The sequence below is a fragment of the Trichechus manatus genome, unplaced genomic scaffold (genome assembly GCF_000243295.1).
Source record: "Trichechus manatus latirostris isolate Lorelei unplaced genomic scaffold, TriManLat1.0 scaffold00029, whole genome shotgun sequence".
NCBI lineage: Eukaryota > Metazoa > Chordata > Mammalia > Sirenia > Trichechidae > Trichechus > Trichechus manatus.
This window is the reverse complement of record NW_004443965.1, coordinates 17,079,109-17,092,069: the sequence shown is the minus strand read 5'-3', so window position 1 is coordinate 17,092,069 and position 12,961 is coordinate 17,079,109. Positions and strand designations below refer to the sequence as shown.

Here is a 12,961-nt window from a genome sequence, read left to right as displayed (position 1 = left end):
TCCCCTTAATCATTATATAGTGTCCTTCTTTGTCTTTTATGGTAGATTTCGTTTTAAAGTCTACTTTATCTGAGATTAGATTTGCCACTCCTGCTCTTTTTTGGTAGTTGTTAGCTTGATATATATTGTTTTCCAACCTTTGACTTTTAATAAATTGACATCTCTGTTTCTAAGGTGTGTCTCTTGTAGACAGCATATTGATGGATCCTGTTTTCATAGCCATTCTGTCATTTTCTGTCTCTTTATGGGTGCATCAAGTCCATTTACGATCAGTGTAATGATTGATAGATGTGAGTTTGTTGCTGTCATTTTGTAGTGCTTTTTTCTGTGGTGCTGACGGTTTCTTTGTTCTTCTTACTCTCCTGTTCTGAGTTACTTTTGTTTGTGGATTTTTTTTTTTTCATTTCTTTTGTTTTTGTAGGTTTTGTTTTTGCTGAGACTTTGTTTTTCCTCTTTATTTTTATAAGTATGTTTGTTAACTTTGTGGTTACCAGGAAATTTACCCTTATCTTTCTAAGTTTGAAGCAGTCTATTATTACTTGGTATCACCTTGCCTTCCCCCCCCATTAGAAGGTTCTATACCTACACTGTTTATTTCGTCTTTTATTGTTCTGATGTTGTTGTCATTTACTGATTAATTGCTCTGATTCCCTGTTGTATTTCTTTTGGTTTTGGATAGTATTTGAGAGTTCATTTCCTAGACTGGTATCTGGCTAGTACGATCCTTCGTCCTAGAGTCTGCCTGTGAGCTGAAGTTGTTTGTTCTCAGATCGAAGAACTCTCTTTCGTGATTCTTCTTAGTTTGGTTTGGTTTTTACATATTCCCTTAATTTCTGTTTATCTGGAAATGTCCTAATTCCACCATCATATTTGAATGAGAGTTTTGCAGGGTATATTATTCTTGGCTGGCAATTTTTTCTTTCAAGGTTTTATGTATGTCGTCCCATTGCCTTTTGCCTGCATGGTTTCTGCTGAATAATCTGAGCTTAGTCTTATTGTTTCTCTTCTGTATGTAACTTCTTGTTTTTCATAAGCTGCTTTCAGGATTGTTTGTCTTTGGTTTTGGCGAGTGTGATTGATATGCCTTGGTGATTTTCTTTTGGGGTCTATCGTATATGGGGTTCGTTGAGCTTCTTGGATGGCCAGCTTTTCATGTTTCGTGATATTGGGGAAGTTTTCTGTCAGCAGTTCTCCAGTGATCCTCTCCATGTTTTCTCCCCGTTCTGGAACTCCAGTCACTCACAGATTTTTGCTTTTGATTGTATCCCACATAACTGTCAAGGTCTCTTTGTTTTCCTTTGTTCTTTTTTCTGAGTTTTCCTCAAACAGAGTTGTATCCAAGTGTTTGTCTTCAATTCCACTGATCCTGTCTTCCACTGTTTCAGATCTGCTCCTCAGCCCTTCTATGACACCGTCCATGTCTGAAATCTTGTTGTTTATCTTTTGGATTTTTTTTTTTTTAATTATATTTCAAGTGATGGTTTACAGAAGAAATAGTGTCTCATGAAACAGTAATTTTTTGGATTTATGATTGTTTTTGTATAGTTTTCAATTGTGAATTTATTTTAGCATTTTGTTCCTGCATTATTTTCCTGAAGTCTTCCAATTTTTGTTCTGGATTTTCCATGAATTTGTCTGCCTTTTCCATAAATTTATCTGTTTTTTCCTCATTTTTGTTTGCTTTTTCCTTAAACTCTGGCATAGCTCTGAATATTAGAGATTTGAATTCCTTGTCAGATAGTTTTAGTGCCTTTTCTTCCACTGGAAAGTCATCTCGTGTTTTATTTTGAACGCCTACTGGAACCATCCTGTCCTGTTTTTGTAAATGTTTTGTTATTGTCTGCTGTCTTTGGGACATTCAGTAGTTGTTTTTCTCGTTTATTGATTGTAGATCTGTTTGTTTCGTCTTTTTTTTTTTTAATTGGGCTATGTCTGAGCAGGCGGGCTGTGTATTCTTGTTTACTCGTCTATGGGCACGATAGTTTTCACCTCCTTTTCCAGTTGGCAGGGTCAGTTGCTCAGATAAGGTACAGCAGGACAGGTCTAGCTGAAGAGGAGTTACTGGGATGGGTTGTTTGTGGCACTTACTGCAGCCACCAGGGCGGGTCGGTAATCAGTGCAGGGCAGGTTCCAGTAGGCCATGCCTGTGCTGCTTGATGGTGTGATGTTAAGCGCACTGTGGAGGTAGGCAGGATGTAGGGGGGAGATTGTTATGTGTGGAATTAAGATGGATATGGGAGAGAGGAGAGAGGAACATGAGCCAAAAACATACAGAGAAAAAGAGTGCCTGGCTAGCTTGCCATTGGAGTGGAGAGATGAGAGACTATGAAATGGGGAAAAACAAGAAGGGGAAAAAGAAAAAAAAAAGAAAAGAATGATTAAATAAAAATCAGAAAGGAAAATGAACAGCATAGCTTCCAGGGATACCACTGGTGCGGCTGTGAGGTCTGGGGAAGTTGTTCTCAGGTGTTGCAGTACAGCCTGGCTAGAAGGTGTAGAGGTGTTCAGCGCCAGGTATTCAGAGAACAGAAAGAGAATGAAAGTATAGAGGGACGAGAAACTGAGTAATGAAAAAAGAAAAAAAGGGAAAAAGAGGGAAAAGAAAACAAAAGAAATTAAAAAAAAAAAGAACAATAAAAGCCCCCCCAAAAACAAAACAAAACCAAAAAAAACCCACGAAAAAGGAAATGCTTTCAGGGATCTGTCTGCGCGTCTGCACAAGCTGAGGGGTAGGTTCCAAGCCACACAGCACCGCCCCGGCAGAATGGGCTTCCAACTCAAGGAAAGGAAAAGAAAACAAACAAACAATTCAAAACAAACAAACAAAAGCCCCGGGATGCCACCAGCGTGGCAGCCCAGACCAGGAAGCCGTTCCACACTTGAACGGAGGTCCGCAGCCCCTCAGGAAGAAGCAAAGATGGCGCATGGAGCCAGGTATTTGAGCAAAAAGAGAGGGTCTTGGTGAGAGGTAAGGAAGAACTCGAAGCGGAAAAAACACCAGCAGCCAACAAATGGCACTCAGAGAGCCAGCCAGTGTGGGCGGGTAGCATCCAAGCAGCTGGTGCTTCCCGGAGAAGAGACTGTGGCCGCGGGAAGCGGAGGAGGCCGAGTGGGGGTGAAGAAGTTTGGGTGGTGGGAAAGCGTATATCGCAAATTACCAGAGCTCCGCAGCCCCTCAGGAAGAAGGAAAGATGGCTCACGGAGCCAGGTGTTTGAGCGAAAGGAGGGGGAGGTGGTGAGAGGTAAGGAAGAAATCAAAAGAAGTGGAAAAAAGCAACACCAGCAGCCAACATACGGCACTCAGAGAGCTGGCCAGTGCAGGCGGGTGGAATCCAAGCAGCCGGTGCTTCCCGGACAAGAGGCTGTGGCCATGGGAAGCAGAGGAAGCCAAGTGGGGGTGAAGAAGGGTGGGGGTGGGAAAGCGTATATCGCAAATTACTGGTTGTTTTGTCTCCCGCCGGAAGCTCTGTGAAGCTGCTTTCTTGTACCCCCTATTTGCTGGTTTCTGATAGGAGTCCAAGCTGGCGCATCCATGCTGCATTAGCTGATAGGGGATTTCTGCATGAATCTCTCCTCGCTCTCCGTTCTCTTGTCAGTTTTCTCACTGCATTTGGTGGTTGGCTGAGTTCTTTCTTTCTTCATTTGATGTTTTAGGGTTTCAGGATTCGTGTTTTCTCTGTTTGGCTTAGTTTTTCAGATCTTTGCTGTGGAGGAATGGCTTGGTACTTCTGTCTAGAGTGCCGTTTTTCAAAAGGCCTTGGTTTATTTTTTTAAATAAAAAAAGAAAAAAAAAAAAGGCTACCCAGATTCCTAATCCTGAGTAATCTTAGTCATTTATTTCTACAGGTGACAATACTGTTTCATGAAAAAAGAACTAATTTATTTCATAAGCCAAACTAATCATATAGGTCCTTTTCCTCAAAATTCCTGTTTCTTCACATTGAATATTAAAAAGACGTGTACTGAAAGGTTGAAATGTAATAAAACTGTTTTTTATTGCTTCATTGAAGGTACTAAGTGAAAGTGGCATTTAAAAGGAAATTTGGGAATACGTGGTGGTGCTAGTATAGCTTGATGCCACTGCCTTTGTTTGTGCTAAGGTGCCAGCAGTTTTATCCACAGTTGCTTTTGCACCTTATTGTAAAATGTCATTATGATGGAAAAAGGCAAATGGCATTTTAGTATTATTATGAAAATAGTTTTGATCTGAAAGACACCTTAAAAGTATCTCAGGGACTCTCAGGAGCAATGGGCTTCCAGCGCCTGTGGACCACACTTTGAGAAGTTAAACAGTTATTGGGATTTATGGAGCTTTCATTGCTTTCTTCCATTTTTCTTTGTCTTTTTGGTATTGCATTCTGGTGAATCCAATCTTTTAGCTCACTTATTTGGCCTTCAGTTTTTTTTCAATTCTTTTATTATATATTTTTTTCAAAACCGAAGTTTCTAAGAACTTTTTTCATAGGAATCAATTTTAATTTTTTAGTTGCATTTTTGGACAACATATAATCTCTGGGATCTCTGAGATGTTATTATTTTAACATTGTTTTCTGTTTTCTCTGCTAATACTGTTGATCTGATTGTGTTTGATATATCTGTCATGCCTTTGGTTTTTCATCAAATGTTAGATTTTTCATGGTGGCTAGACTAAACTGTATTGATCCTTTTAGTCTGTTTCCCCAGCTCAAGGGAATCCCTGTTCATCTGGCTTTGGTAATTGCTTAGAAGAGGAAAGGGAGCAATATTTAGCTGAAACTTCTCCTTTAGGCTGTGTGGGTATTTGGTTCTCTTGGTATATGTTTCCTCTCTCTCAGGAGATACACCCCTGTTTTTTCAGTATTACTGCCTAAGTGTTAGAGATCTCCCACAGTATAGAGACCTGTACTGGAGACCTTAACTATGCTGGGGTCAGTCACGTTAGCAAGGAATTAGTGCAGCTTTTCTACCATGGTTTTATTATCTGGCTGACTGCCCAGGACACACTTCCCCAATCCTTGTTGCTAAGAAAACTTACTCTTTTTTGAGATCCCACTTTGTGCTTGTTTGGGGCATCTGGTTCTTCCGTTGTGTTGTGTCTCGTGGATGTCTTCACCGCCCCCTCCCCCCCATCTGCTTTATATTTTCTAGAAATTTCTGATCTGTAGATATATCCCTTCCAGTTTTTCAACACTGCTGTTGGGGCCCTGGTGGTGCAGTGGTTAAGAGCTTGGCTGCTGACCAAAAGTTTGGCAGTTTGAATCCACCAGCCACTCTTTGGAAAACCCTATATGGGGCAGTTCTCTGGTATCCTAAAGGGTCATCATGAGTCGGAATCGACTTGACAGCAGCGGGTTTTATGTGGTCACTGTGAGTCAGAATCAACTCGACAGCAACGAATTTGGTTTTTGGGTTATAGATTTATTAACAGAGCCCTGGTGGTGCAGTGGTTAAGAGCTCAGCTGCTAACCAAAAAGGCTGGCAGTTCGAATTGACTATTCGCTCCTTGGAAATCCTATGAGGCAGTTCTATTCTGTCCTTTAGGATCACGATGAGTCAGAATCTACTCGATGGCAACGGGTTTGGTTTTGTTTCTTACAGATTTATTGTAATTATTCTTCATATTTTAAAGTTTAAAACAATTATGAAACACACAGAAAAATTGGATGCATGTTATAAGAACTTTTTTGTTCTTGAACCATCTGACAGTAAAACTGCCAACCTGATGCCCGATTGCTCCCAAATACAAAGACTTTCTCCCGTTAAACAAATGGACATCATAACCATCAAAATCAGGAAGTTAACTGAATACCTTACTTACTAACACCTAAATCTCAGCTGGTATTCAAGTTTTACCAGTTGTCGCAGTGTCTTTTAGAGCAAAATAATCCTGTTCAGAATCACAGGTTACATTTAGCTGTCATGTCTTTTCAGACTTCTTCAGTCTAGAACAGTTTATGTTTTTTTTTTATTTTTATGGCCTTGACACTTTCGAAGATTATTTTCAGAAGTTATTTTGAAAACCTCTTTTTTTTTTGGTAGTTACACCACCAGTTATTTTGTAGAATACCCTCGATTTGCATTTGTTTGGTATTTTTTCATGATTAGATCATTGATTAGATTTCCATGATTAGATTTGTATTAGATTTCCATACTTAAACCTTTTTGGCTGATGGTATAGAAGTTATGCTGCATTCTTCTCGTTGCAGTTTACCAGGTGCCAGACTATTTCAGTTTGTCCCGTTACTGATGTTTACTTTGATTGTATGATGAAGGTTGTGACTGTCAGGATTCTCTGTCGTCAAAGTACTCTTTTCCCACTTGTAATTAATAAGTATTGTGGGGAGGTAGTTTGAAACTAAGGATCTCTGGTGGTGCAGTGGCTAAGCACTTGGCTGCTAACTGAAAGATAGGTGGTTTGAACCTACCAGCTGCTTTGCGGCAGATAGAGGTGGCAGTCTGCTTCTGTAAAGATTACAGGCTTGGAAACCATATGGGGCAGTTGTGCTCTGTCCTGTAGAATCTCTATGAGTTAGAATCGACTTGATGGCACAGCAGCAGTTTGAAACTACGTAAATATTCTGTTTCTCTTCAAACTTTCAATTTGTTCATTTATTTATACAGACTCATGGTTTCCTATTAAATTCAGAGGTTTATAATCCATTATCAGTTAGTATTTTAATGCTGAAATCATTCCTTATTTGTCCAGTAAGAACCTCTTCCGTCTGAGTTTTCTATTTTTGAGATATCTGTTCCTTCTTTGAGCACTTCCTTGCTTTCTAGCACGATAAGACGTACCTGACTTATTGTCTATTTTAGTAGGAAATGGTACTAGATGCCAAGGTCTGGTAATTGTATGTGCTTACTCTGTCCTACAGAGGTAGAATATTTGTATGTATGCACATACACATTTACACCTGTATTTCTATATCTGTTGAAAACTTTGAGTTTACAATAGTATCCCCAATTCTAATCCTGCATCACAGGGTTCATTCTTGTTTTTTTCTTTTCCATATTTGTAATTCATCTTTCTTCTTACGTTTTTTCTTTTCATCTTTTTCGTTGTTGATTTTGTATTTACTGAGTCTTTATATTTTTGTTGTTTTTTATTTTGACTTGTAGGATTGTTAGTTTCCTTTGTGGTTACCTTAATATTTACCTTTATTTTCTAAGTTTGTAGCAGTCTTTTATTTTTTGATATCACCTTGACTTCTCCATATGAAAAATCTGTGTCTACATTTTTTAAGTCCCTATTTTTTGTTTTAATGTTGTCGTCTTTTACATATTGACATCTGTTTTCCATATTTTGAGTGTTTTAGCTTTGATTTATTTTTGTGACATCCCTACCTGGGTTGATATCTGGTTGCTATGTCCTGTGTTCTCGTCTTGGGTAGTTACCTGATGTTACTGATTTTCTAACCAAAGAACTCCCTTTAGTATTCCTTGTAAATTTGGTTTGGTTTTTGCAAATTCCCCAAACTTCTGTTTATCTGGAAGTGCCCTAATTTCGCCATCATGTTTGAGAGACACTTTTGCTGGATATATAATTCTTGGCTGGCAGTTTTTTTCCTTGAAGGCTGTATATTTGTCATTCCATTGCCTTCTTGCCTGTGTGGTTTCTGCTGAGTAGTCTGAGCTTATTGTTTTTAACTCTCCTTTGTGGATGACTTTTCGTTTATCCCTAGCCACTCTTAAAATTCTCTGTTTGTGTTTGGTTTTGGCAAGTTTGATTAAAATATGTCTTGGTGACTTTGTTTTGGGATCTACCTTATGTAGGGCTGAATGAGCATCTTGGATAGATAGCTTCTTCTCTTTCACGATATCAGGGAAGTTTTCTGCCAACAAATCTTCAACAATTCTCTCTGTATTTTCTGTTATCCCCCTCTGTCTGGTACTCTAGTCACTTGTGGGTTATTCCTCTTGATAGAATCCTACATAATTCCTAGGGTTTCTTCATTTTTTTTTTAATCCTTTTATCTGACTTTTCCTCAAGTAAGTTGGTGTCAAATGCTTTATTTTCAGTCTCACTAATTCTGACTTCCATTGCCTCAGTTCTCCTCCTATGACTTTCTGTTGAGTTGTCTAATTCTGAAACTTTATTTGTTGATCTTCTGGATTTCTGATTGTGCTCTCTATGGATTCTTGCAGCCTGTTAAGTTTGTCATTATGCTCTTCTCTAATCTTTTTAATTTTCTCTATTGTGTGTTCTGAGTTTTGGTTAATTTCCTTCTTAATCTCTTGAAGAGTTCTGTATATTAATTTTTCGTATTCTGCTTCCGGTAAGTTCAAGAAATTTTCTTTCTCTGGAAAATTTCTAGATTCTTTATTTTGGGAGGTTGCTGAAGCCGTCATGTGATTTGATATTGATTGTTGTCTCCGAGCCATCAAGTTACTATATTTATTTGTTTGCTTACTGTGTCCTAGCTTCTTGTTTTGATATGCCCAGATAAGCTGCTCGTGTGATCTAGCCTAGTTACCAGCACCCTTGAAGCGCCAGTGTCCTGCCCCGAGGTGGCCAGAACTGCCACTAAGTATGTGAGTCCAGGAGTCTGCTCACTCCTCCTGTATGGATTCAGCATAGGTGTCAAGGTAGTCGGCCACCAGGTGTGTGGGACAAGCACTTACCTACAGTTCTAGACAGGCATGGGTGATTGGTGTAGGCACAGGCATCCGGCTGCAGCAGGGGGACACAGGCTGAGCAAGCTAGGGGGCCGACGACCACCCCCAAGGGTCCAGGAGGAAGGCATGTCCCTGTTCCCTAGAGTGCATAGATGGGTGGGTTTTGCAGCCAGACTATGAGCACCCAGTGCTGTTGGCTGTAAGGATTGGGGGGCACCTCTTTATTCTTGGGCCCCTGTAGCAGGTGGCTAGGTGGCGGGGGTGGAGCTACCAACCCTCAGGCCCCTGATGTGGGTAGATGAAAACCCTGCTTAATGAGCAGAGCAGTGTTAGATGTCACGAATCTGCCACTTCACAGCTGAAACAGTTGAAGTTAGACTTCTGGTATATACCCTGTTGTACTGTGGTAATGAGAGCCTACGCTATTGAAATGGGCCCACACAGGTCTATGCAGGGGGAAAGGCACTCATAGTCCGTGGATCCCTTATGCCTGTGCCTAGGCAAAGGAGCTGTGCCTACCCTGAGTTCTTGGCTTAGGGGAGCTGGCAAATTGTTTTTTCCCTGTTGTTAATTCATTCACTCTCCAAGGCCAGAAGAATGGCTCAGGGCACGTGACGGGTCCTACTTCCGGCCCAGGGCACTTGGCAATTGCTGAAGTTGGTCTGGGACCCAGTGCAGAGCAGAGAGATAAATGGAGAGAGGTTTTTCCCTAAGTGGGTTGTTTTGGATCCATGGTGTAGGCCGGAGGCAAGTACTTATCTTTCGCCAATCGAGGGCTGCTTCTCAATGGTTCTGGATGGCCGAGTAGACTCTCTGCTGCTGGATCTCTCCTGGTGCGGAGAACGCCTCCTGAGCGCTGCTGCTTACCTGCCTCACTGCTCACCCCTGAGCTGATCCGGGCTGAAGGGCTCAGGCTCTCGCCGGGTCAGGTCTGGCAAGTCCTCGCTGCTTCTGAACTGTCTCTCCCTCCCCCTGCCACTCAGTCTGGGTCCTCAACTTTGCCTTTGATGTTCAGGGCTCCTAGATTGTCATATGTAATTGATTCACTTGTTTTTTTGGGTGTTTGTTGTAAGAGGGAACACTGGAAGCTTCTGACTACTCTGACATCTTGGCCCGCCTGTAACTCTTCTCTGACAGAGACAATTATGTTTGTTTCTATACTTTTTTGTTAGGGAGATGAGGTAAACATTTGTTCAGACAGACATTTTGAACCAGAAGTGTCTGCAGTCCAATTAATTTCAGAATAAATTCTAAAGTGATAAAATTCTAAAACTTAAAAAGACAAGCTTTAATTATATGGTAAAATACGTTTAGGTGAAATAATTTATTCTTCAGTAATTCCAGGCTACTGCATGAAAGATGAAGGAGCCCTGGTTGCACAATGATTAAGCACTCAGTTGCTAACCGAAGGGTTGGCAGTTCTAACCCACCAGCTGCTCCGTGGTAGAAAAGACCTGGCAGTCTGCTCCCATAAAGATTACAGCCTAGGCAACCCTATGGAGCAGTTCTACTTTGCTGTATAGGGTCGTGATGAGTCAGAATTGACTCACTGGCACCTAACAACAACAGTGTGAAAGGTGGATGGAGAAAGTCTAGTATTTTTTGTTTCTATTGGACAAGTTCCTTGTGGAGATGATGCTGGAGCTTAGTTTCAATATGAGTGCAGTGACTTTGATGCAACTGTGTTTTTCCTTATTGAGAATAAATTGTTTATTTGATCACAAAGTTTTTAGCATGTATCTGTCTTCCTGATAATGTTGCCCTTGGAATTTCAAATTAGACCAATTCTAGAATCTTGGGGAATTTATATTTTTATTAATGTCATTGCAGGAGACCTGTCATCTAAAAATTCATTTCTTCTTGCCAGCCTAGAATAAGTTGGTATGACTTCCCTATCCCTGGAGATTTTGGAAGAGACTTAAGAGGAATGCTGGGATATCCTTTTGTGATTAGATTTATTCTCAGTCTTCAAGGAAAGGGTAAGGATCCTGGCAGGAGCAAATGGATCCTTTGGGTGCCCTGTTAATCTCTGGTGATTTCAGAGATTTAGTTAATTGTCTTGGGGCAAACTGCTGAACAGCAGAGACTGTATGTAGTAGATGCTGTTTGATTTGTCATAGATACTTGATATCAACATAGTGTCCTGTCTGCTTTTTTGATAGCCATTCTCATGCCAGAAACCCTGGAAGTCATTTTCCTTATCTTTCTGTCCTTAGTCATTGAAATCAGTATTATTTCTATCAATTCTGTCTTTTAGGTATCTTTAGAGTGAGATGAAGAAGCCCTGGTGGTGCAGTGTTTAAGAGCTCAGCTGCTAACCAGAAAGTTGGTGGTTTGAACCCACTAGCCGATGTTTGGGAGAAAGATGTGACAGTCTGCTTCCTTAAAGATTTACAGCCTTGGAAACCCTAGGGGGCAGTTCTACTCTGTCCTGTGGGGCCGCTGTGAGTCGAAATTGACTCAAAGATAGTGCGTTTTTTTTTTTTTTTTTTTTAAAATAGAGTGAGATACTTTAGGTAGAATAGGAAGGCTGGAAAAGGTATAAGCAGTGAGAGGCCTTTCATACAAAGGGCTAAAGCGATTACCGTATCTTTTTTCTGATTATAAAAATGTTACAAAAATTCAAATATAGAAATGTGTAAATAAAAAATGATAATTCTCTACCATACCGTCTCCCATAGATACTCTAATCAGTGTGTTGTGTATTCTTCTGAACACTTCCATATATATTCTAACATCAGTGTGTGTTTATGTACACGTATAACCAAAAATCCACCTCCGTCAATTTGATCCCGATTTCCACCAGTTAATAAGTAAGAGTGTCTCTTTGTGTACATTCTTGATCAAACTGCATATTAGCCACCTTATAATACTTGTGCAAATCAGAGAGAGGCAATATAGTGTAGTATGTTAGAACATAGGCACTAAAGTAAGATAGCCTGGGCTTAAATCCACTATTTACTAATTAAGGAGCCCTAGTGGCACAATAGTTAAGCGCTCAGCTGCTCACGGAAAGGTCAGCCATTCGAACCAAAGCCGCTCCATGGGAGACAAGACCTGGTGATCTGCTCCCATAAAGATTACAGCCTAGGAAACCCTGTGGATCAGTCCTGCTCTGTAGTGTTGCTATGAGTTGGAATCAACTCAATGGCAACTAAAAACAACAACTACTACTTACTAATTGTGACATTGACAGGTTAAATGTAAGAATTCTTTCAGGGATATTAGATACTTGTATATCTGTGTTCCACATGATTTTTCTTCGTTTGTTGCTTATCCTTATGCTTTGGTTGTAGTGTTTGCCATATAGAAGTTTAAGTGTTTATGTAGCCAATTTTCAGTCTTTTTCTTTATGAATTTTGGATTTAATGCTGTTCTTAGAAAAAAGAATTTACTCAAAGATAACAAAACTAATAACGTAAGTTTTCTTCTTATTTTCACTTGAGTAAAATAATCATCTAGCTTTATTCTCCCTAAATTTCTATTCAGTTGTTGTAACACTGTTTTTTGGAATAAATCATCTTTTTACCTCTAAAATTTACTTTTATCATATACTAAACTACCAAATATGCTTAATTGATTTATGTCAAGATTTTTAAAAATTTGGTTTGTTTTGTTATAGCTTGATTTTTTTTCTTCTTTATTGTATGCTTTCGTATCAGGAAGTGTCTCTTTATTATTCTACTTTTTAAAAGAATTTCCAGGTGAACTTAAGAATGATTTTTATCAAGTACTAAAAATAATTCTTGTTGGTATGTTGATTGGGAGTACTTTGAATTTATAGATTCATTTAGGAGCAAATTGATACCTTTACAATAACATAATCTATTTTTCTAGGAAGGTATGTTTTTCGTTTATTTAGTATTTTGTTCTTCAATGGAGTTTATGATTTTCTTCATGTTATATCCATATTTCTTGTTAATATGTGTATTCCTTTATTTTTAAGAAATACATACACTTTTTGTTAACTTTATTTCTAAAAACTTTTTGGAGGAAAGGTGAGAGTCGCTATGAGTCAGAATTGACTTGATGGCAATGGGTTTGGTTTGGATTTTGGTTGTTACTATGAATGGGCTTTTTCATCAGTTGTATTCTAGATGGCTATTTAAATTTAGGAAAGCAGTTGATTTTTCATAGCTTTTTTTTATTACCTACCACACTCTACTGAAGACTTCCAAAAAAGTTGCTAATAGATTTTCAGTTTATAAGTTTGATCTTCTGGGTACATAATTATAGGTACACGAATAGTAGTACCTTTTATTTTTCTAATTAAATTTTGTAAATTAAATTACATGTTGTATTTTCCCGATATTTATAATTAAATTAGACAGTACTTTTAAGAACAATTGTTATTTAATAGCTCATT

The 12,961-nt window shown here is 39.2% G+C and overlaps 1 protein-coding gene across 11 annotated transcripts in view; it reads left to right on the top strand.

Annotated features, from left to right (window-relative positions):
- Positions 1-12,961, top strand: part of ERBIN (erbb2 interacting protein) — a 180,960-nt gene that overhangs the window by 17,061 nt on the left and 150,938 nt on the right. For 2 of the 11 annotated variants that reach the window (XM_023729586.1, XM_023729583.1), the window contains one exon: positions 10,426-10,574. The exons of 8 other annotated variants lie outside the window; for them this stretch is intronic. The gene's annotated coding sequence lies outside the window, so the exon portion shown is untranslated. The remainder of the gene's footprint in view (positions 1-10,425; positions 10,575-12,961) is intronic. One more of the 11 variants, XM_023729585.1, reaches the window with a different exon arrangement.